At 41.2% G+C, this 24900-nt stretch overlaps 1 long non-coding RNA gene across 1 annotated transcript; it reads right to left on the bottom strand.

Moving 5' to 3' along the window:
* Nucleotides 1–1271: 1271 nt before the first annotated feature.
* Nucleotides 1272–7905, bottom strand: LOC142831164 (uncharacterized). Its single transcript, XR_012906835.2, has 2 exons — nt 7262–7905; nt 1272–1542 (listed from the first exon to the last, which is right to left on the bottom strand). It is a non-coding gene; the product is annotated as an uncharacterized LOC142831164 (long non-coding RNA).
* Nucleotides 7906–24900: the final 16995 nt, after the last annotated feature.

The following is a 24900-nucleotide window of genomic DNA, read 5'->3' as shown; positions in this document are numbered from 1 at the left end:
GTGCTCCCTTTCCTATATCCATTCGGCATTATCTAATTACCTTCACATTTCATTTCCATCAACGATATGACCTGCATTTTCCTTTTATAACTGTCAGGGAGGGGCGGGAGGGTGGAGTGAGGGACCATGGTGATAAATCAGCCTCACCATTAGGACTGAAATGGCTCATCGCTGCAGCTCTAAATCCAGGATTTATAAAGATGTCTAGGCCATATAGCACACTTGTGGACACCATAATAAATTCATGAGCACATTGCCAAGGCAAACTACTTCATTATGTGGCAGGCTGCTGGCCATTAATCTAGCTGAGAGAGATTCCTGGGAAACTGAGACTGCCTGGAAATTTATGCAGGCCTAAAGTTACCCATTTCATTATGGATTTAATCTGCTCTTTCTGCCAGAGTGCATGAAAGGTTTTTACAGTTTAGATCAAGTGCTTGTAACTCCCTATTTTATATTATTTCTTCAACAATAATGTCCTAATTTCCTCCTCAAAAAACTGTTCATGCTGAATGACTTCACGCTTGCCTTCTTCTAATATTACACTAGATAAAATATTTATACAATCAATTGACAAAGAGCAATTTTTTCTTAACTGTTCCATTAACATGTAAATTTTCATATGATCTTTATCTCATATGCAAAATGGGCTTCGCGTGCCCATCTTCTCCCAGACAGTTAACCCTTTTGTCGGCTAGAAAGAATCCAGATCAAACAGATTCAGTGGTATTATTCACACAGTCCTGAAAGAAATCTTGTATTTAAATTACTATTGATTAAAAAAAAATGTAGCTTGTAAAGTAATTTGGCTCTCTCTTTTGAGGGCTGATTGTACATACATGTGTGTGTGTGTGTGTGTGTGTGTGTGTGTGTGTGTGTGTGTGTGTGTGTACATGTTAGAAACAAAAAGACAGACACATTTGAGATGTAAAGTCCTTTATTTATGGTATATGAAATTATCAGTGTAGAATTCATAATGTAACTTAGTGGTACAGTATTATTTAAATAGCACGTCTAGTGACCATTGTGAATCTTATATATTAGATCATAATAATGAAAACAACTACACATATAATAATTTAAATTTAAACTGCACCTAACCACCGAGGTTCCCAAATTACTCTCAACATTTTTTCAGTCATTTTTTTCACTATTAAAAATGTATCATCCTTATACTCCCTTTACAAATGGAGAAACTGAGGTACAATGAATCTAAATGACTTGCCTAATGAATCTGGAGACTGGGGGACATCAAATAACAGAACATGTACTCGCTTTCTGTTTCTTTTTATTTGCACCATGAGTGGGTGTGTGTGTGTGTACATCTACTGTTTTAATCCTACCAGAAAGGCGATATATCTTAAAAGCAGGAGAATGTCCCAACTTTTTGGAGGTATCTCTGAAAAGTTTTCATCACTGGGGTTTCATGATGCTTTTATTCAAATGCCTGCTATTATAGCCAATTGACGAGCTTCACAAATGTTCCTTTGACGTTGTGATGGTAACATCTTCTGCTTCATTCTTGTTACTAGTCCTGATAACCTGATAATGAACAACATATACAACATTTATTGGATAGTAAACCAATCCACTCTTGACAATGCCAGGCTAATGCTATGTATGATTATGGATTTTATACTTAACATTGTAGAAGGCAAAGACGCAACCAGTCATTTACACAGCTTGTTCATCACTAACAGAACAAAGTACTGTGGTTTTCCTTTTATTAACACTCTTACTTTTTTTCTATCTTGTATGGTAAAATAGCAGGTGATCCTGAACACAGCAGTACACATACCTAAGGGAATAATGCTCTACCATGGAATCGCTGTACACTGTACCATGGAATCACTGAACAACTCTGTCTCCAATAAAAACATTGTGAGGTCATTAGCTTTCCTGACCACCCACTCAGATGCACACATGCTTTATTCCACATACCCTCAATCATAAAACTACCCCTCAAAACTAAAATAGCTATAGGAGAAAATCTAACTTCTTTTGGCGATAAAGCTCATAGCATAGAATGCACAGCCCCGTTATAAGAAAATCATTCTCTCATTTCAGCAGTGCAAAAAGTGGACCTAACCATATTACAAGAAATCAATCTAAGGCCTGCAAAGCCTGAAAAATTGAAATGTGAGGTGGATCCATATTCTCATACCTTATAAAGAAATCGAGGGTATGTCTACACTACAGCATTATTTCGAAATATCTAATTTCAAAATAGTTATTTTGAAATATCTTATTTAGAAATAACACTTCTATACACAAAATGCATTTTGAAGTAGCTTTTCGATATTTCAAAATAGCGCATCCACACTGATTGGACATTGAATCACATGTAAGGTGAACCGGAACTAGTTCTGGCAGGGCATCAGGTCAGAAGTTACCTTGTGGCCAGGGCGGCCAGCACAGCACCCTGGGAAGGGTTGGAGGCCCCCTATTTCGAAATAAGCATCTACACAGTACTTATTTCGAAATAGCAATTTCAAAATTGGCGCTATTCCTCGTGGAATGAGGTTTACCAATTTCGAAATAAGCCCTCCACTATTTTGAATTAATTTTGAAATAGCAGGTGGCTTGTGTAGATGCTAAGAAAGTTATTTCAGAATATTTGCTGTGTAGACACACCCTAAGAGAACTTACCATTTTAGTTTAAGTCACTGCAGTGCACCTTCCAAATGGAATTTGGATCCTAGTAATTTTAGGTTCTCCATAGCAATGTATATTTCTGTCTCTCTGTGCAATGAGATAAAGGTTCTAACTCAATGGGCTCTACATCTTTCTGGTTTCCAATGACAACACAGTCTACCTGAGCTTTGTTCTCAGGCTTACTGTTGCCTCTTCAGACCCCTCCGATGTGCACGTTTTCTTTCTGATCTCTCCAAAACATTAACTAATGAACGTTTAATAATCTAGGAGGACACCTCAACATAAGATCCAAAATAACACATGTACATATTCATCAAAAAGATTGTTAATTTAAAACATCCTTTGCAGTGGAAACATCAATCTGATTATAGAAATTCCTTCTGGAGTTAAGCTGTAGCAAACTACTTCCACTGACAATATTGTAACAGTGCATAGCTCCTGTCATGGCTCCTTCCCCACTCTGGCATGATAAATGCAGAAGTGGGGGCCAGCAAGTGTACCCCAAAGCCTTATCTACCAGGCTTTGGTATAAAACTTCCCCCAAGATCTTAAAAACCCTAGATCTTGGGAATAAAACTTCCGCTGCCACCACCCAAATGTTGCTAAAGAAATCAGGGGAAAGATCATTTGGGAAATCTTCCCCCTAAAACAAAAATCAGGGCACACCATTAACCACTGCCAGGTTAATACAAGAAAAGAAAGAACTTTTATTATTACAACAATATTCTGGTTGCAAGTATAATGACTAGAGAGGAAGGTAACAAAATATACTCATGGAGAAACTCCATGGGCCTAGAACTTAGTTACAAAGAAAGCCAAAACATCTTTTAAGCAGTGCCAGATCTCAGATCCCATACCCAATCCATAACACAATAAAACCTAACGAAACTACCTAAACTTTACCCTACTTACAGAAAATGAAGAATGGTGTCTTGGAGAGAGAGAGAGACATGCTTGTCCCTCTCTGTAGCTGCAGAGAACTCACAGAGAGAAAATGGAGAAAAGAAAAAAACCCAAATTCCTTTGTCCCAGGTTGAAACTCCCTCCTACATTCCTACTGGTCACTCCACCTGGCTAGGTGTAGTTAACCCCTTAATCCCCAGGCTGCTGGTTAACCCTCATAATCATGACAGCTCCCCTCTCCAAGCTAAATCCAGAAGACCTTACTCATCATTTAGTTATAAATATTTCTCACTGGTGTTAAGATTCAAGGCCTTCATGGATGTCCACAAAGAATTCCAAATATCTGTTAAATTGGGTCATGAACTGAATTACACTGATCTTAGGCTACATCATTACAACACCAAGGAACACTTAATTATGAATCAAGCTGTTCATTGAAGCACTTTATCTTTTGTTTCTGCTGTGAAGAAGTATTAAAAGTTTAGATTATAACTAGCATATTTGCTACACAATTAGTAATTAATTACACTCAGGTTATACAGTAAATCAGGGGTTTGTAAGGTTCATTTCCCACATCCCTGTGTAATGACCACTCTGAAGCAGAAACATCTAGGACTAAAAGCATGAACACAGAGCTTGAAATGAAGAGTCTGGACTCTGTAATCGATGACTATGACATCTCCTATCATCTGTAGATGGGATACTAGGAAGACCTTTGACAAAGTCACAATACTGGATTACACATGCAATTCATTTTTGCTGTTTGTATTAATATCCTTTATTTGGCTAAAAATGAAAAAAAGCACTTTCATGGATGGATTGTAGCTGCTGGTGGAAATTTGAGAGAGTTTAGCTTGGCCGTCCAAAGGCAGAAATTATTGTTGATGTATCTCAAGTCTATCATTGATTTTTGGTGGATTTGTTCAGAAATTCTTCTTCAAAGTGGCCCGTGAAAAGTTGGCTAATTGGAGAGCCACCCCGGTATTCATGGCTGTTCCCATAGCTTGAACAAAGTATTCCTTGTTGAATATAAAATTGTTATGAGTGAGGATGAAATGGATAAGTGATATGGAGTCCTTTAGTCTCTATGTAATCAGTCCCTCAGATATCCACCCCATGCCAAGCTCATCCATTCACTTCACCTTGACTGGTCCCTTGAAATATATGTAAACTATATTTGCTATACAATTTGTTCCATGTTGTACTTAGCTGTGATGCTCTGAATACATTTTCCCTATCTGAAGAGCTTTTTGTAAGCTCAAAAGCTTGTTTCTCTAACCTGCCAAAGTTGGTCCAATAAAAGATATTACCTCACCCATATTGTCTCTCTCATATTGTGGGACCAATATAGTTACAGCAATACTGAATATAAAAACTGGCTTCCAATCACATGAAACATCTGACATGAAGATTATATTAAAAATCAAAAACATTTAAAATTAGACAAAGGTGTTCAGCATTAAAACATACAAATTATTGTCAAATTACTAACAAAATATATGGGAACTTTGAAGCAATGAATTGAGATGGAATTGTGTTCTAAAACTTATTCATAAGTGTTTGAGGGACCTTTGAAGGTGCACTCTCATGGTGGACACAGCTTTGACGTCACAGAATGGATACTATTTACTCAAGAATTTGCTGGAAATCTTCCCAAAACCGATAGACATACTTTGGGAATGAAAGATAGCAATTCTTTTCGAAGATAAAACCCCAGGGAGAATTAATTTTGTACTGAAGTCAGATCTCATTCCATTCAATCAACTGTATTATATCTTGGGAAATAGCTCATATAATTGCGACACATCAAATGTGAAGGAAGTGCTTCCTTAGAACTACACTGCCGACAAAAACAGAACAAGAACAAACACACAACTTAGTGGGGTACAGAACAATGGATTAACACCTTCTTGGAGGCTAATTTAAAAAAAGAGTTAACTTTGCAAGATCTAATGATGTCTGGATGACTCTTTTCTGATATAGACTGAACAGAACTTAACATTTGGAAATTTAAGCACACTATGCTAAAGATTCTCAGAGAGACAGCCATGTTAGTCTATAACTTTATGATTCTATATATTTTGGTTAGTCTCAAAGGCTATGTCTAGACTACATGGCTCTGTCGCCAGACCCATGTAGATTAGTTTACTAGACATACCCAAATGAAGCGGTGATTTAAATAATCGCCGCTTCATTTAAATTAAAATGGCTACTGCGCTGTGCCGATCAGCTGTTTGGCAGCACAGCGCTGTAGTCTGGACGCTCCGTGTTCGACATCAAAGGCATTTGTCGACCTTCCCGTAAACCTCATCCCACGAGGCATATTGGGGAGGTCGACAAATGCCTTTGATGTTGACCGCGGAGCATCCAGACTACAGCGCTGTGCTGCCAAACAGCTGATCGGCACAGCGCGGCAGCCATTTTAATTTAAATGAAGCGGCGATTATTTAAATCGCCGCTTCATTTGGGTATGTCCAGTAAACTAATCTACATGGCTCTGGTGACAGAGCCATATAGTCTAGACATACCCTAAGGGTACATCTACACAGCTGGGCTTAACTCAAAATAAGAGAAGAGTGAGGGGGGATTTGATAGCAGCCTTCAACTTCCTGAAGGGAGGTTCCAAAGAAAATGAAGAGAGGCTGTTCTTAGTAGTGACAGAAGGCAGAACAAGGAGCAATGGTCTCAAGTTACAGTGGGGGAGATTTAGGTTGGATATTATGAAAAACTATTTCACTAGGAGGGTGGTGAAGCACTGGAATGGGTTACCTAGGGAGGTGGTGGAATCTCCATCCCTAGAGGTTTTTAAGTTTTGGCTTGACAAAGCCCTGGCTGAGTTGATTTAGTTGGGATTGGTCCCTCTTTGGGACCTCCTGAGGTCTCTTTCAGCCTTATGATTCTATGATTCTAAGCTATGCAAATTGAGCTACGTCAATTACGTAACTTATTTCAAAGTAACTTATTTCGAAATTGGGAGCATCTACACAGCACTTATTTCGAAATAGAGCATTCCTCCTCTGACTCTGACTTCCCTTACTCCTTGTACAATGAGGGTTACACGAGTCAGAGAAAGCAGTCCTCCAGCTTGACAGCATTTCAACATTATTTTGAAATAACTGCCTGCTGTGTAGATGCAGACTGAGTTTTTTTGAAATAACACTAGTTATTTTGAAATAATGTTGCTGTGTAGACCTATTCTTAGGACCACTCAATGTTTTTATGCTATAGATGTCATACTTGACCCTTTATATCTTCTCCAAAAATACCCTTCTGCCTAGAGGTCACCAGAGATCATATGTACCAGTCTCACTAGTTCCCTGATATGAGGATGGGAGGAAGAGAACACTTTGCTCTTGCTTCTCTTTCTTTTTCAATTTAAATTTTCTAACACTTCTAGTTTTGTTTTTAATCAGTTAAGCCTGGAATATTTGCATTACAAAGGAAGGCACGATAAGAGCCTGATCCAAAGTCCAATGAAGCCAAGGGGAGCCTTTTCATTTACTTCAGTGAATTTTAGAGCCTGTTTGTATTAATGCATACATTTCTGCATTCTTCAACTATCTGTCAAGGCAGTTACAGAGCTTACAAGTTTAGTGTAGCAATGTATTTTCTATTTTAAAATGTAAAAACATCCTGTGTGCTTTTCTTAAGAAAGGAAAACATCGTCTTTTATTATGTTTTCTTTGAAAAGACCAGAACTTACCTTTCTCAACCACTCTGTCTTTTGGCTTGGGCCTGTATTTCCTCCTTCAAATTTTCAAGCTTCTCTATAGATTGTGCTTGGGGTTTCTGTTGTTTTCACTTTCTTCAGCAGCTGATCAAACTTGGAGTTCAGTAACTTCAGCATAGAATTCATTGTCTTCAATGAGGCAGAAATCTGATTATTTTGAATACTCGTGCCAGCAGCTTCAGAACTCACAGGCAACTCCAGAAGACCTTCCCTAGCAGCAACAGATATTGCTTTGTGTGACAAAGAGGAGACTCTGGCTCTAAGGCAAGTCTTAGAGGAGGCAAGTTTCCCTTGGGTTTGCTTCTTGGTACCTTGCAAAAATCTCTCTTGAAATCCTGAGAAAATCCCCAAACTGGCTAATTTCCTGGGGGTGCAAAATGAGTGGGGTACTATTATTAGTGCTACTGATCGGTCACTTGATTAAGAAATTTCACTGGCACAAATCTTTGCAAAACACTTATACCAAATGGTGCCAAAAAAAGATAGGCTTCTGAATGGAAGATGTCTGGCTTTGTGTATGGTTATAATCTTTTTCTTTCTAAACCTTTGGGTGATCCATAAAAGAACTCAAATACAAACCAGTAACCCATAAATATGGGACTCAGCTAGACTGTTTTTATCTCTCTGGATTCCAGTGACATCACAGTAAACCTCATCTTAGCTGTCACAGTTACTAAGATCCCTTTGGATATCTATGGAGTGCTTTTATGGAAAGCAGGATAGATAGCAGTTGTATCATGGCATGGGGCTCAGCATTCTGTTCCTAGTTCCACTGCTAATCGACTGGATGACTTTGAACAAGTCACTGCACCTCCCTGTCTTGGCTTTGCCATCTGTAAAATGAAGATAATTACATGTACCTTACTTTTGTGATCTACCAATGAAAAGCACTATATAAGAGAAGTAGGTATTATCATTATAGCTTCAACCCACTGAAATTCACCCTGCTTTTTGGGTGTCCACGCAAAATACAAACATCTACAAGGTTTTCAGGAACCTCTAATCCAAGCTAACTAGCCCCAGGCAGATGTTTCCACAAACCTCTTAAAGGATTTGCATGGTAGTATGGAATCCAGAACTATCCCTTTCCTCTGTAAATCTGCCTTCAACAAGCCTTGAGAACTCCTCCTTCTGGATTCCTCTTCTCCACAGGCTCTTGGACATTCTCATGCAACTACCAACCCCTCTCTTTTATTCTGAAGTGCCTTCTGCAGGAAAAGTCCTAGGAGCCATTATCAGTCTCACTCCTCAAAGTTATTGGGGCTTGGACCATGCTTCATGCTGAATCAAATCCTTAAACTGATTCAGCAATAAGATACTGTTGCAAAAAAAGCCTCCACAAATGCACTTTTCAGTTGCACTAACAGAGGCATTGCATACAAGTTATGGAAGGTGACAGCAACATTGGTTAGGCCTCATCTGGAGTACTGAGTCCAATTTTGGTCACTAATGTACAGAAAGAATGTACAGACACTGTAAAGGATCCAGAGGCCAGCAGCAAATATGATTAAAGCAATGGAATGAAAGATGTCTGAACAAAGGCTGAAGAAACTGGGTATGTTTAGTTTGAAAAGGAGGAGATTAACTGGGGATGTTAGGACAAGGGCAGGACAAAAGGCAATAAGTAAACCATAGCATAGCAGAGTTATAGTGTTAAAAATTCCTCAGTGTAAGAACAGAGGAGCAATAGAACAGATAGGTAAGGAGACTGTGGAACCTCCTTTTCTGGAACCTCCTTTTCAAAAGGAGACCATGTCCGGGTATGACCTGTAATATGGTTTAAACAATACACTGATGGGCAGCCTGAAAAAAAGAGTGTAGCAGCTAACACTTGATACTGCCAGAAAGCCCCAATCCTGCAATAAACCCTTTCACATTGGCTCTGATAGGGCAGGGGCTGCATGTGTGGTGCCTATTATTGGATTAGGGTTGAATTTATTTCTTACTTGCAGGACTTGCAACACTCTTGTTGCAGAAATGTTATGGCTTTGGGGCTAAGCCATTTTAAAAGCCCTACAACTCCGTGTTCCTTTTGGGATGCCAAAAGCAAACAAATGATTGATTTCTCTCACCAAACTATTTTCCAAAACTTTGTGCACTACTGGCAACACAATACAAATAAATTCTACCAGAAATGTGAACAAAATCCAAGCTTTTGGCTATATTCAATCAGTTTAGGCCAAAACAAACACAGGGGAAATAATTTTGCTCTGCATTTTGAATGAACAAAATATTCCTGGCGGCCTATTCTAAAATGCCAAGAATAATACATATATTGAATTTTTATGGAGACAGCACAACCCCAAATGACAGGAACATTTGTATTTCAAAGCCAGTGGCACCAACACTAGCTATTCTAAAGCATGGGGTGACTAAGTGGATGCCTTGTGTGTGTGCTTTGATGGTGCAATTCATCTGTGTGGGCAATACAAAAAGGGAACCCACATGCACCCCAAATAGCCTGGGTCTTGGTTAACTTATGCTGTCCTGCAGTTCAATATGCTGATGTACTTGTCTGTATGTCATCTAAACTGCTTAATGTTCTGTGGGAGCCACTCAGATAACTCAGATGGACACAACATTACTTTCCATTGACTAGTGCTTCCTAGACATTTGGACCATATATGCAAAGTACCGTACAATTCATGGTGACTGTCAAGATGAGTTCTAAAGAAGCCAAGCTATGTCTAGGGTGGACAATAACTTAAGCCTTTACCAACCTATATTACCTGCATGTAATAGCATAAGTGCTGCCTGGCTCTAAGCAGCAAAGCTACTGGCCCCTCATTTTAATAAAGTACTAAATTCAGCCAAAATGAATTTTAGTTAGTTAGTTAGTTAGTTAGTTAGTTAGTTAGTTAGTTAGTTAGTTAGTAAGGGTATGTCTACACTACAAAGTTAATTCGAACTAACGGACGTTAGTTCGAATTAACTTTGATAGGCGCTACACTAGCGCTCCGCTAGTTCGAACTTAATTCGAACTAGCGGAGCGCTTAGTTCGAACAAGGTAAACCTCATTGTACGAGGACTAAGCCTAGTTCGAACTTACTAGTTCGAATTAAGGGGTGTGTAGCCCCTTAATTCGAACTAGTGGGAGGCTAGCCCTCCCCAGGTTTCCCTGGTGGCCACCCTGGCCAACACCAGGGAAACTCTATTGTCCTTCTCCCAGCCCCGGACTCCTTAAAGGGGCACGGGCTGGCTACGATGCCCGTGCCAGGTGCAAGCCTGCCAGCACCCAGCCAGCAGACCCTGCACCTGGCACGGCTTGAGCCAGCCACCCGATGCCCCCCAGCCCTCCCCCTCTTCCCGGGACCAGTCTGGCGGCTCCCGGGAGCTTGCTCAGGACCGCAAGAGGCGGGCACTCGCCTGGTCCAGTGCAGACATCGTGGACCTCGTCCATGACCTCCGCACTAGGCACAGGAAAGTGGCCATCTAGGCTAGGAGAACTGCCAGCCTGGCCACCCAGGAGCAGGTTTGCATGAAAATCAAGGTGGTCCACTGAGACCCCCGACCCTGAGCCCTGAGCTTACAATGGCCGTACTGGGTCAGACCAAAGGTCCATCTAGCCCAGTAGCCTGTCTGCCTACAGTGGCCCACACTAGGTACCCTGGAGGAGATAGACCGAAGACAATGACCAAGCCATTTGTCTCGTGCCATCCCTCTCCAGACTTCCACAAACTTTGGGCAGGGACACCACTCCTACCCCCTGGCTAATACCACTCCATGGACCCAACCTCCATCACTTTATCTCACTTCTCTTTAAACTCTGTTCTAGTTCTAGCCTTCACAGCCTCCTGCAGCAAGGAGTTCCACAAGTTGACTATTTGCTTTGTGAAGAAGAACTTTCTGTTATTAGTTTGAAGCCTGCTACCCATTCCTTTCCTTTGGTGTCCTCTAGTCCTTCTATTATGGGACTAATGGAGAACTTTTCTGTATGCACCCTCTCCACCCCACTCGTACTTTTATAGACCTCTATCATATCCCCCCTCCATCTCCTCTTTTCTAAGCTGAAAAGTCCCAGTCTCTTTAGCCTCTCTTCATATGGGACCTGTTCCAAACCCCTCATCATTGTAGTTGTCCTCCCCTCTCCCACCCTCTCTCTTCCCCTCTCCCACCTCCTTTTCCCAGTCTCCCCCAGTTTTGTTCAATAAAGAGAGATTCTATTTTTGAACACAATTGTTCTTTATTTTGTACATCAGGAAGGGGGGCTAGGGAGGGGTAAGTGGAAGGAGGAGAGGGAGGAATGGGGTACGAGCCCCCGATGGGGAGGACTGGGCTGGCTCTGCGGGCTTCTGGGGGTGGAAGCTCTCCTGCAGCCCCCCAATTGCCCCCTCTCTCTAGATGGCAGCCTGCGGCAAGGGCAGCTGGTCTGATGGCCGAGTGCTGTGATGTGCCCAGTGTGGGCACTCAGGGCACTCCAAGCCAGGACTGCTTTGCAAGCGGGGCACCCCTGAGAACTGTGTGTCCGGGGTGGGGGTCGGGTCCCTTTAAGCACAGCCCTCGGTTAGCCTGAGACAGCAGCTCCACGCTCTAAGTCCTCATCTGATGCCCTGCCGGCACTGCTTCCGGCCATCCTTAACCTCTGTTCAAGGTCCACTCAATGTGGACATGCTAGTTCAAATTAGCAAAACGCTAATTCGAACTAGTTTTTAGGTCTAGCTGCGCTAATTTGAATTAGCTTAGTTCAAATTAACTAATTCAAACTAAGTTAGTTCGAATTAGCGCTGTAGTGTAGACATACCCTTAGTTAGTTAGTTAGTTAAAGAGTTCTGTTTAAATTAGCAAAAGAAACAGAACTCTTTAAATAAATAAATAAAATAAATGCCCCCTCCATTTTGGTCAAAAGGGGGATGGGTTGAAGAGAGCAGTGTTTGAACTCTGGGAGCCCTTGACTCTCATGCCTCAGTCTGCCAGAGGCTGGGAGAACTACTACAGAGGCACGTTGCATGGCAGTTAAGGAGTGATGCGCCTCCTGTTTCACAACAGCAGACCCATTAAGACGTGACTCTGACAAGCTCCAAAGGGATTCCTGCCATGGCCTAGAATCTCTGAAGTTAGGAAAAAGGTGGAGGATGCTGCCAACCCTTTCTTACCAGGGGGTAGAAAACCATACTAATTTAAACATTTCATGTTCAATGAGAGTGGTGCTTTTAAACTGTTGGCAGAAACAGCCCTCCAGGTTGCTGAAGTTAAATTACACTGGCATTGCCAAAAAAAATAGCAGTAGAGTGTTCCAAGAAATCTGTCCCTGGGTAGGCTGGTGGAATACAGTATACACAGTGAGCAATATTAGTTGGGAGCGGGAGGAGAGACACTGCTAAGTAAATGTGGCAGTGGGAACAAGAGTAATATGCCAGAGAGAGCGTTCCTTCTTTTAGTTCTGTGTAATACCTGGAAACCAGGAAATAATTTAGTGTAGGAAACAGATGTATAAAATGCCTATGTCTACACAGCAGCATTATTTTAGAATAACTGACATTATTCCAAAATAACATAGTCTGCATCTATACAGGAAGCAGTTATTTCGACATTATGTTGAAATGATGTCCAGATGGAGGACTTCTTACTCCTTCTCCAGTAACCCTCATTTTATGAGGAGTAAGGGAAGTCAGAGGAATAATGCTCTAATTCAGACTTCCTGCTGTGTGGACAGTGCCAAAAGCAGAATTAAGCTCTTTCGACTTAAGCTACGCAATTGACACAGCTCAAGTTGCGTAGCTCATTTTGGCTTTAGCCCTACTGAGTAGACATGCCCAATGTGACTAACCAGCAACAGGAATACTAGGCCAAGGAAAGTGCACATTAAACGAGTGTGAATTCTGAGCCACTGGTTCTAATCAGCTTAATTTCATCAACTTCAGTGGAGCAATATATATTTGCAGCAGCAAAGGATCTTGACCAATCTGACTAAGCATGTGTTGTCATTTGAGTACACATTTTCATCCATCCTCTTCTGTCTATATTGATTTTAGGTGTCCATCTTTTCTCCAAAGGTTCTGTAGAAAACGCTAAAGAATCTTTTCTGTTTCATGGCTTATTAATCTCCACTTAAAGTCAACAGAAGCTGAGCAAGGGAAGGATTTGTATGATCGGTTCTGATACCTTTTGTAATTTTGCTTCCATATTAAGTTAGTATATGATTACATTGAAAATTATATGTAAGATTATCTAATTTTACTAGGACCTTGCAAAATGAAACACACAAAAGTGTTTTACTAATCCACCCTTACGCACTCTTGCCTTTTGTGTGGAATGCAGTAGCCCTTTACCATTGTGCAATATCTGTAGTAGAGCAGAATATTGTATGCAGTTGAAGCTACACAGGAAAGGTAAGGCTAGATTCCTGCAGAGTTCCATCAGTGTCAAGAGAGCTGCACTATTTTACACCAGCTAGAAGTGTGGAGTAATAATACTTAGTTCTGAATACAGGACTAGATTCCCTCTTGGGGTCCCTTCCAGTCCTATGGTTCTATATATTCCCATTACCCAAATTACAATTTGAGCAGGACAGGACACTGAAACTAAGACTTTAAGATTGATGGACAGATGCGCGCGCACACACACACACACACACACACACACACACCAAGCTATTTAATGATCACAAAAATTCTATAACTATGGTTAAGACTAAAATAGAGAATTTGTTTAAAATGTCGTAGAGGGTTGGTTTTTTTAAAGATTTCAACAAAAAATGGAAATTGGATAGAAAACTCTCTCAGACAATAAAAAGTGAAAAAGAGACTCACTCAGGAAAGATGCACCCCATTGCTTAGCCCACTCACCTAGGTTTGGGGCAGACATATATTCACGTCTCTATTCCATTGAGATAGAGTAGGGATTTGAAAACTAGGCTTCTACATTCAAGGGAATTGTCCTAACCACTTACTATTAACTATTCTGGGGAGGTTCTCTTTCTCTCTCGTGATTTTTCAGTTTTGTTCAGATAAAGAATTTGAAAACAAAATTTGAAAACAAATTTTGAAACCTCAAAGATTTTCACAAAATACAATTCTTGTTTTCCATCTAGTCCTAGACAGGACTTCAGTTTTATATCTCAGGTAGAAGGACAAATGTCCATCAATAAGATATTCAAATGCTATGCTGATATACTGAGCAAAATACCAAGAGCAAACAGCTACTAATGGAAATCACCAAAACTATTTATTGAAGCATCTATGGGGAATCTTTTGTTAATAATACTATACATTATTAGCGCCATCTTGCTAGCCTGAGTGATCATGGTACATAGTGGTACATTGGTACATTGGTAGCATAGTGGCAGATTTAACACAATCTTGTCTTGTGGACAATTTTAAAATGGTCTTCCAACTGTCCATCTCTTTTGAGTGACTCTAAGGGTGTGTCTAGACTACATGCCTCCTTCGACGGAGGCATGTAGATTAGCCAGATCGGAAGAGGGAAATGAAGCCGCGATTAAAATAATCGCGGCTTCATTTAAATTTAAATGGCTGCCCCGATCTGCCGATCAGCTGTTTGTCGGCAGATCGGGGGAGTCTGGACGCGATGCCCCGACAAAGAAGCCTTTCTTCATCGACACAGGTAAGCCTCGTGAAACCAGGTTTACCTGTGTCGATGAAGAAAGGCTTCTTTGTCGGGGCATCGCGTCCAGACTCCCCCGATCTGCCGACAAACAGCTGATCGGCAGATCGGGGCAGCCATTTAAATTTAAATGAAGCCGCGATTATTTTAATCGCGGCTTCATTTCCCTCTTCCGATCTGGCTAATCTACATGCCTCCGTCGAAGGAGGCATGTAGTCTAGACACACCCTAAAGGTTCTAATATTCATCTTCCTCACAAATGGTTTAGATGTCAAGTCAATCCAAGTGCTTTGAGCAGAAAACTGTGGATTTGTTTTTAAATTGCTTTTTGTCAGCTCTTACCCCCTTTCTTGCCTCCTTATCCTCAGAATCATCAGACGGGGGGAGTGTTTGTTTATATGGTTTTGTAAGTTCTGCTCACCACATTTGGACTTGAAAGTCACATTGAAACACTGGCTGCTTTTTCTTGTGCAAGCACATAATACCACATTTGCCAAAAACTAATGATATGTGAAATGTTTCATCCCTGTAGGTTTTCCTGCTCAAACATTTTATAAATAAATAAATAATTAAAAACAATTGCGTGCACCATGTTCCAGACCTGAAATCCCGGAGACGCTCAAGTCCTTAAACTGAATAATTTGCCTCAGCTTGCATATTGCAAAACCCATTCAGCAAAAGATTATGGGCCTTTAAGTGCCATCCAGGCCTGAAATATGACTCTAGGGCTTTGGGATGTCAGAATTCAAGATTGCTAGTGAATTTCTTTTCTGGCAGCACTAAAACTACCTTTATTTAGCAATCTTGGAGCAAGCAAAAGGGGTGGTGGAAAGAACAATCTGACAGAAGGGAGAGTGTATAGCTTAGCAAAACCAGAGGTGCAGTTTTCATGTGTGGCCACATGAATTCTTTATGGAATAAAATGCATTTGTAAATCAAAAAGCAGATGCAGATTTATATTCCCACTTAAATCTGCCAAAAAAACGCCAACCAAATAAATGAACACTGAGAGTCCCTTTTAGTCCAGGGAACCATTGATGCAGGTGGGTACAGGTATTATGCAGGAGAGTCTCCTGGGGAATTAATGGCTACTTTTGCACTTTAGACTATTACTTCTTCACCATAAACTGAAAATTATCACCCTCTTATTAAATGTAAAACCATCTACATATAATACAGCCAGGACCCAGCCACTAAAAAATTCAGAAGCTACATTGTAGCATGAAAGCAAAAGGAGCTTTTGTTATCCACTCACAAATAATTTAGGCCTAGATGGTGGCACCCAGCCAAAGCTCTGAGATGGAGGCAGTTCTGAGCCACCCATTCCAGTGGGACATTCTGCAGAATGTCACTGATCAGACACCCTTAAAGAAATTGCAGTATCCATTCCCCACCATGTCAAACCCCAAAGATCTAGAACCTTCATTGAGGAGGAGGGCTAGCTTGGTGCCTTGAGTATTGGCCTGCTTAAACCCATGGTTGTGAGCTCAATCCTTGAGTAGGCCATTTAGGGATCTGGAATGAATCTGTCAGGGATGATGCTGGGGGCAGGACTCAATGACCTTTTAAGGTTCCTTCCAGCTCTATAAACCAGGCATTTCTTCTTCTTCTTCTTCTTGGCAAAAGTTGCAAATCCCAGTGGGCTTAATTCCATAGAGTCCTTGCATTTCCTGAGCACAAGGACTCCTATGGTGTCCAGTTCTTGTTTGATGAGGGAAAGAGGAAACCTTCTTATACCCTGAGCCATTACCAAGAAAGTACTGGCACCCCTAAAATATACAAAGACCTTTGGGCCTAATCTTGTAACTGCTGCACTCCAATTCCAAGTGATTCTTCACCCTCTTCTCTCTTATTTTGGCTGCACTCAGCATTATCTGTAAGTTATGTGGATTCCTTCAGGTTCCCATAAGGATAATTTACACTTACACCTATTTAGAGATGGATGAGGTAGGAGGAGTTTGAGCTAAGATCCTGTGATGTTACAATTTACAGATTTTCCATAGAATCCTAGAATCCTAGGGCTGGAAGAGAGCTCAGGAAGTCATTGAGTCCAACCCCCTGCCCAAAGCAGGACCAACCCCAACTAAATCATCCCAGCCAGGGCTTTGTCAAGTCAGGACTTAAAAACTTCTAGGGATGGAGATTCCACCTCCTCCCTAAGTAACCCATTCATAGACTTTAAGGTCAGAAGGGACCATTATGATCATCTAGTCTGACCCCCTGCACAGTGCAGGCCACAGAATCTCACCCACCCCTCTTAGAATAATCCTCTCACCTATATCTCAGATATTGAAGCCTTCAAATACTTTGAAGGCCCCAACATGCAGAGAGTCCTTCCGCTGTGATCTGTGCCCAATGCTACAGAGGAAGGCGAAAAACCTCCAGGGCCTCTGCCAATCTACCCTGGAGGAAAATTCCTTCCCGACCCCAAATATGGCAATCAGCTAAACCCTGAGCATGTGGGCAAGACTCACCAGCCAGACACCCAGAAAGTTCCCTATAGAAACTCCTATCATCCCTCAATTGACCTATTTCTGACTGATAATGAATGGTCAATTAGTTACCAAGATCATGCTATCTCATCAAACCATCCCCTTATCATAGAATCATAGAACTGGAAGAGACCCCAGAAGGTCATCAAGTCCAGCCCCCTGCTCTAGGCAGGACAAATCCCATCTAAATCAACCCGGCCAGGGCTTTGTCAAGCCGAGACTTAAATACCTCTAGGGATGGAGACGCCACTACTTCCCTAGGTAACCCATTCCAGTGCTTCACCACCCTCCTAGTGAAATAGTTTTTCCTAATATCCAACCTGGACCTCTCCCACCACAACTTGAGACCATTGCTCCTTGTTCTGCCATCTGTCACTACTGAGAACAGCTTCTCTCCATCCTCTTTGGAACCTCCCTTCAGGAAGTTGAAGGCTGTTATCAAATCCCCCCTCACTCTTCGCTTCTGCAGACTAAACAGACCCAAGTCCCTCTGCCTCTCCTCGTAGGTCACATGCTCCAGCCCCCTAATCATTTTGGTTGCCCTCCGCTGGACCCTCTCCAATGCGTCCGCATCATTTTTGTAGTGGGGGGCCCCAAGGTTCGGTTCTAGGGCCGGTTTTGTTCAATATCTTTATTAATGACCTGGATGAGGGGATAGATTGCACCCTCAGCAAGTTTGCAGATGACACTAAGCTGGGGGGAGAGGTAGATACGCTTAAGGGCAGAGATAGGGTCCAGAGTGACTTAGACAAATTGGAGGATTGGGCCACAAGAAATCTGATGAGGTTCAACAAGGACAAGTGAAGAGTCCTGCACTTGGGACAGAAGAATCCCAAGCACAGTTACAAGCTGGGGACCAACCAGTTAAGTAGTAGTTCTGCAGAAAGAGACCTGGGGGTTACAGTGGATGAGAAGCTGGATATGAGTCAACAGTGTGCCCTTGTAGTCAAGAAGGCTAATGGCATATTAGGTTGCATTAAGAGGAGCATTGCCAGTAGATCCAGAGATGTCATTATTCCCCTTTATTCGGCTTTGGTGAGGCCACATCTGGAGTATTGTGTCCAGTTCTGGGCCCTCCACTACAAAAAAGATGTGGACACATTGGAGAGGGTCCAGCGGAGGACAACCAAAATGATTAGGGGGCTGGAGCATATGACTTATGAGGAGAGGCTGAGGGACTTGGGTTGTTTAGTCTGCAGAAGCGTGAGGGGGGATTTAATAGCAGCATTCAACTTCCTGAAGGGAGGTTCCAAAGAGGATGGAGAGAGGCTGTTCTCAGTAGTGACAGATGGTAAAACAAGGAGCAATGGTCTCAAGTTGTGGTGGGAGAGGTCCAGGTTGGATATTAGGAAAAACTATTTCACTAGGAGGGTGGTGAAGCACTGGAATGGGTTACCTAGGGAAGTAGTGGAGTCTCCTTACCTAGAGGTGTTTAAGTCTCGGCTTGACAAAGCCCTGGCCAGGTTGATTAGTTGGAATTGGTCCTGCCTAGAGCAGGGGGCTGGACTTGATGACCTTCTGAGGTCTCTTCCAGTTCTATGATTCTATGATTCCTTCAGGTTCTCTGCTTGAAACCGACCACCAGCCAGACATTGAGCCATTGATTACGACTCATTGAGCCCAACAATTTGCCAGCTTTCCAGCCACCTTACAGTCTATTCACCCAATCCATACTTCCTTAACTTGCTGTCAAAAATATTGTGGGAGACCATAGCTAAAGCTTTGCTAAAGTTAAGGTATATCACATCCACCGACTTCCCCATGTCTACAAAGCCAATTACCTTATCATAGAAGCTAATCAGGTTGGTCAAGCATGGCTTGCCCTTGGTGAATCCATGTTGACTATTCCTGATCATTTTCTCCTATTCCAAGTGCTTCAAAATGGATTCTTTGATGATCCCCTCAATGATTTTTCCAGGGACTGAGGTAAGATTGCCTGGTCTATAGTTTCCTAGATTGTTCTTCTTCCTTTTTTAAAAGATGAGCACGATCTTTGACTTTTTCCAACCTCTCCTGATCTCCATGAGTTTTGAAAGGTAATGGCCAAAGACTCTGCAATGACATATGCCAACTTTCTCTGTACCCTCGGATGCATTAAATCTGGACCCATGGATTTGTGTATGTCTAGCTTTTCTAAATAGTTCTTAACTTGTTCTTTCTCCACCAAGGGCTGCCCACCTCCTTCCCATACAGCATTGCCTAGTGCACTAGTCTGGGAGTTGACCTTCTTTGTGAAGACAGAGGCAAAAAAAAGCATTGAGTACTTCAGCTTTCCCCACATCATCTGTCACTAGGTTACCGCCCTCATCCAGTAAGGGCCCCACACCCTCTCTGTTCACCCTCTTATTGTTAACATGCCTATAGAAACCTTTCATCCCTTTCTTGTAGGAAAAACCCAGAATTCCCAATTTAAATAGATTTATATTCCTTCAGTGTTCTTTGAGCATAAGTCTGAATGGAATACTGTCTTAAACATTCGGGATATTTCCTCTTGATGTATGAAACACACACTACTTTTGACTCAGGCTTCAAGAATTGGTGAGCTGGGTTACTTGTACACCTTCTTAAGCATGGTGAATATTTTGAACATGTATCCTTATTTAACTTAAGTTTAATGTTTAAGTTATATTGTTGGTATTGGTGATTATTCTATTAACTTTATTATTGATTTTAATGGGATGTGTTTGATTTTTCACGCTGTGATTCAAGTGTAACAATCTAAAAATTAATACATAAATTTTGAAACAGCAAAAAAAATCAGAAAATCTAGTGGTAAGGCCTAAAATTATGTATTAAATTTGTCACCATTGCACATAAAATACAATATAGACCAGGGGCCTCAAACTTCTGTTGCCACTGGAAGTGCTGCTATTTCCCTATGCCAGGTCCCCCCACAATCAGCCCAGAAACTGTGTCCTTGGGGACAGGTTGTCATGGGCAGGGAGGCCGGGGAGATATCAGGAAGGGGCATGGCTTGAAGAATGGTAATGGACAGCTTGTGACGGCGCGTTGGGGGTCCCCCGCCTCCTGCACCCCCGAAATGGCACGAATAGATTCCACCAGCCAGTAGAATAAAGGTGGTTTATTGCTTCTCCAAGATACAGCACAGCACAGATGTCATCAGGTCACAGGGCAGGCCTAGGATGCCTCAGCCCTCCTTGATATGGGGCAGGGGTCTCGGCTTCTAAACCCCCCAGCCTGTTGCTGAGGCTGCTTCCTCCATCCTCCCAGACAGAAACTAACTCACTCTCCTCCAACCCTGCCCCCCAGCCAGGGGCAGCCTCCACCTTCCTTTGTTCCTCTCCATGGGGGTTAGCTGGTCAGACAGGTTGACTCATCGCTTGTCTTGCTTGGTGGTGCTACAGACAGCAGCCAGTGAGTTAGCAAGTTACCCCCAACTACGTCACACAGCTCTCCCTCCCACAGTATGCCAGGACTTCTGTGCTGGATGCACAATTGCTCTGGCCAGGGATAGCCTGCAGGCAGGAAGTTTCAGACAATATATTCCCTATGTCCTTGGAAAGATTTTCTCTGCTTGGAAGACTGTAAGAACTGAAGAAGAGTACTCAGCAATTTTAAAGTAGTTTTTCAAAGTATGAAACATCTGCATTTCCATGTCACAAATCTCAGATTTCTCTTGGATGTTTAAAACTCTGCTTAACTTATGAGATGTGATGTGAATTCACAAGCTTACTACTAGTGATTATGACTCCTAACCAATTATTAACTGTGCAAATAGGAAACACTGAAGCATATTTAGATGTCAAGGATATCTAAGCACAGAATGTAATAAGGTTTTCCTCTAATATGAAATTCATCTTCATGAATGAAAACTGATAACTCATGATTTTATTCGTGTGCAATAATAGAAGTCACCAGGTTACTGGTGGTTAAATACTAAACTGGAAGATGTAGACTATTCACTTTCAAGGTCTCCACATTGTCCTGGTTCTCAATTTCCTTTCCATTATTGAAAATTAGTTTCTGAATTGAGATATCCATATCTTGAAGATGATTTATATGCCCTCATTTCCTGACAGTGATGCATTTAAGAAGCTTAATATTCTGCAATAGGCACCTAAGGTAAAGTCATGTCAAAATTTTAAATGCAGCAGAATCAAAATTTGTGAATGTATTGCCATGTCCATGTTAGACCAACTTTTGAAGTTTTATGGATCTTGCAGAGGAAAGCTGGAAGTGAACTGTCATTTTGTTACATATTTTTGTGCTGTAAACAAATATGACAAAACCACTTTTCCCTTTAATGAATAAAAATACAAATGAGTTGAATTTACAACATAGTGAAATGACTCTTAAGCTACATCTATACTGCTGAAGTTTTGCACAAAAACCGCTGTTTTTGCGTAAAAAATTTGTGGAGCATCCACTCTACAAGCGCGTTTTTGTGCAAGAATATTTACAGCACATAGTAAGAAGAGAGGGCTTTTTGCGCAAGAGTTATTCCTCTTTCTATGAGGAATAAGCCTTTTTGCACAAGAGCTCTTGCGCAAAAAGTTGTGTGTGGTTGGCAAACAGGGGTTTCTTGTGCAAAAACAGCCTATTGGAAAAAGCACAGGTGCTCTGATGGCCATTTTGTTAATGGTCATCAGAGCTTTCTTGTGCAAGAGTGTCCATGAAGTGTGAATGCTCTGTTGCACAAGAAGCCTGAAGTGTAGACATAGCCTTAGTATGACCACATATGATGAGATTCTATGAAACGTAAGAAACACAGCGGAACATACCTACTTACAACAAAATGGATGTTTTCTAAACAAAGAACATTTTCATTAACTGAACTGTATGGAAATAACCAACGTGATCAGAAAAATCAAAACAGTAACTTAAAACTCTCTCTTAACAGAAGCCTAAAAAAAATCATCAAAATATTTCATTTAGCACTTTCAGACATTCAGGGCCAAGTTTTACATACATTTACACAAACAGCTTATAGTAAATTAAACTGCTTAATTTTCATGAGTATGCTTAGATGCATAATTGTTTGCAGGGTCAGGCCTTTCTTTTGTTAAATTCATAGATACTGCATCCAGAAGGTCTACTGCAATCTAAGCTGACCTCCTGCATAACATAGACCATCAAATTTCATATGTAGTATAATTAGGGTTCTCAGGTTTAACTAATAACAACAGTAACTGCTCCATGGAGACTTGAAAAACGTGTTAGACAAATTAACACATGGAAGTTATTCTTTGATGTGTGTCCCTGAAACATCACCTGACAGCCAATTCATGGCCAGAAGTTCCTGGATTTAAGACCCCATTCCTAACATTCTTCTTCCTCCTGCTCTGGGGAAGGCTAGGAAGATTGTGCTATTGCTCTTGACAGCCATCTTAATATTCTTAAGCCTCTCTCCAGGCTATGGCCCAAAGTATTTTTTTTTTAACTTTTTGTTATTTACTCGCCTGAAATGTTTGTGATGTGGTGCCTGAGGCTTCTACAGGCTCTCCAAGGACTCCAATGGATGCCGAGATTTTTATATTTTAACACTGACCAATGGTGATAAACACAAACACTGAGGCTTCTTCTACATTTGTTTGTTTTTAACTGTTTGAAGAAAAAGAAAATCTGTTGCTTAATTCTTCCTGGGACACTTCAACCTTTGATACTTTCTAAAATGCAGTTTTACTTGTGTAACTGGTAAAGCTGGCTGCATTACTTTTTCCACTCAAAGGAGTATTCTTAATGATTATTCATTAGTTATGAATTGTATCAAATCAAAGTTCTATGGAGATATATCGATCATCAGATGAATATGCCAACAAATACAAAGATTTTATTGTAAAAATGATGTAAAAATTATGAGAGATTCTGGATTGTAAAGGGTTTTTAAAAAGTATGTACATTTTATTCCAAAGAGATGTGGCAAACAAACATGGCAAAATGAAAAAAGAACATTCCTGGTGATTTCCAGGAAGACTACAGCTGGCACTGTTCGGAATGCAATATCAGAGACTCACCTAAATGGAATCAATAGCAGAAAAGTCACAGAGTTCCAGGAGTCACCAGGGTTCATGTTAGACTTGTAGGGCACAGGGCCAAAGCCCAAGTCCCATGGTTTGAGACCAAACCTTGAGCCCAAGGGTTTTAGCTCTGGGTAGCAGACTCTGCTGGTTGGGGCTGGGGTCCCCAGGCTTCAGCTTTGCCCCCATAAGGGAGTGGGGCTCGGGCTTTGGTGCCCCTGCCTGGGGAAAGGGGCTTGGGTGAGCTGAGGTTTTGGTCAGAAGGGGATCACAGTGCAATGTGTTTGAGAACCCCTGATCTATGCATGTGACCAAGCCTGGTCAAAATGCAGGTGTGAACTTAATCTAATCCACTCTACACTGGTTAACTTTTCCCTTAGCATGAACCAGTAAAAGTGCCCAATCATCTGGCCACATGTTTGTGTAATACAGAGCGGAAGTCTTTATGATAAATATCCCTTTGGAAGTGCCTGTGCTCTGGGCCAGACTTTGGCAACCACTATCAGGATTGGCAGGAGGGAGGCATGTGAATTCTATTAGCACAAGACCACTGAATATTCATGAAGCTCTGCTGAGGTTCATGAATTTGACTCAGACTCCAAGCCACCCTGCATTTGGTTGGGTTCAGGGTTCTAGCCAAACATTTCCTACAGCCCTACATGTGACCTGATTTATTTAAATAGACTTCTTTAAAATGATCCGGTTACAGAGAACCTTATATATCAAATTGCAGCTTTAAACTTCTTTTTTTTTATTTGCCCCAGTTATGAACTTCTGAAAAATGTGGTTTATGGTGGAAAGACTGAGACACAGCTGCAATTAGATGCTAGTGGAGCTGTCAGGTGCTGCTACCAATTACCTTAAATATAAATGTTTTAAGAAAGGCACCACTTTTGTCAGGACCAAAATGATTTCCAGCTTACAGTCCATCGTTTTAGAGATGGGGACACATAACTCAATTAAAGACAGAAACATTAAGTATAAAGTAAAAGCATCACATGTTGATGATTTATACATTTATATTGACCAATACTATCAGCGAAATATGTCCCCTAATCAATATTAAAAGACCACCACAGTGATTTAAACCTGTACATGTCTTAAACATTCCAGGCAATAATTGCTTTCATTCATAAGTAGGCTTGACAGAATTGGATTTTTCGTTGAGGGGGGAGGGTTGTTAATATTTATGATGACATTTAAGAGTTTTTTCAATTTGTAGCAAATTTAAATTTTCACATTTGCAGAAATTAGGGAGGGTCAAAATAATTATTCAATGACAGTACACATTGAGATTAAAAATGTTAAAATTTTATAACAATTAAAACACGAATAGTTACCCCCCTCAAAATATACCAAGTAAATATCCTTAAAGTGAAGTTATTATTTCTCAAATGGCATTTTGCCTACTTTACCTACCTGTACATTTTGAGTATTATCTGTGGAAATATTTTTGTTGGTTTGTGTGTGCACGGTGAAATCAACATTGACTGATAAAAATTCATAAGTATATGCTTATCTGTGAGCCACCCAGTCCTCAGTCTCCCCCAGCAAATGAATTATTTTAGCGAAATGTTGC

The sequence above is a fragment of the Pelodiscus sinensis genome, chromosome 12, assembly GCF_052426305.1.
Source record: "Pelodiscus sinensis isolate ZL-2025 chromosome 12, ASM5242630v1, whole genome shotgun sequence".
Taxonomy (NCBI): Eukaryota; Metazoa; Chordata; order Testudines; family Trionychidae; genus Pelodiscus; species Pelodiscus sinensis.
This window is presented reverse-complemented; position numbering and strand designations above follow the sequence as displayed.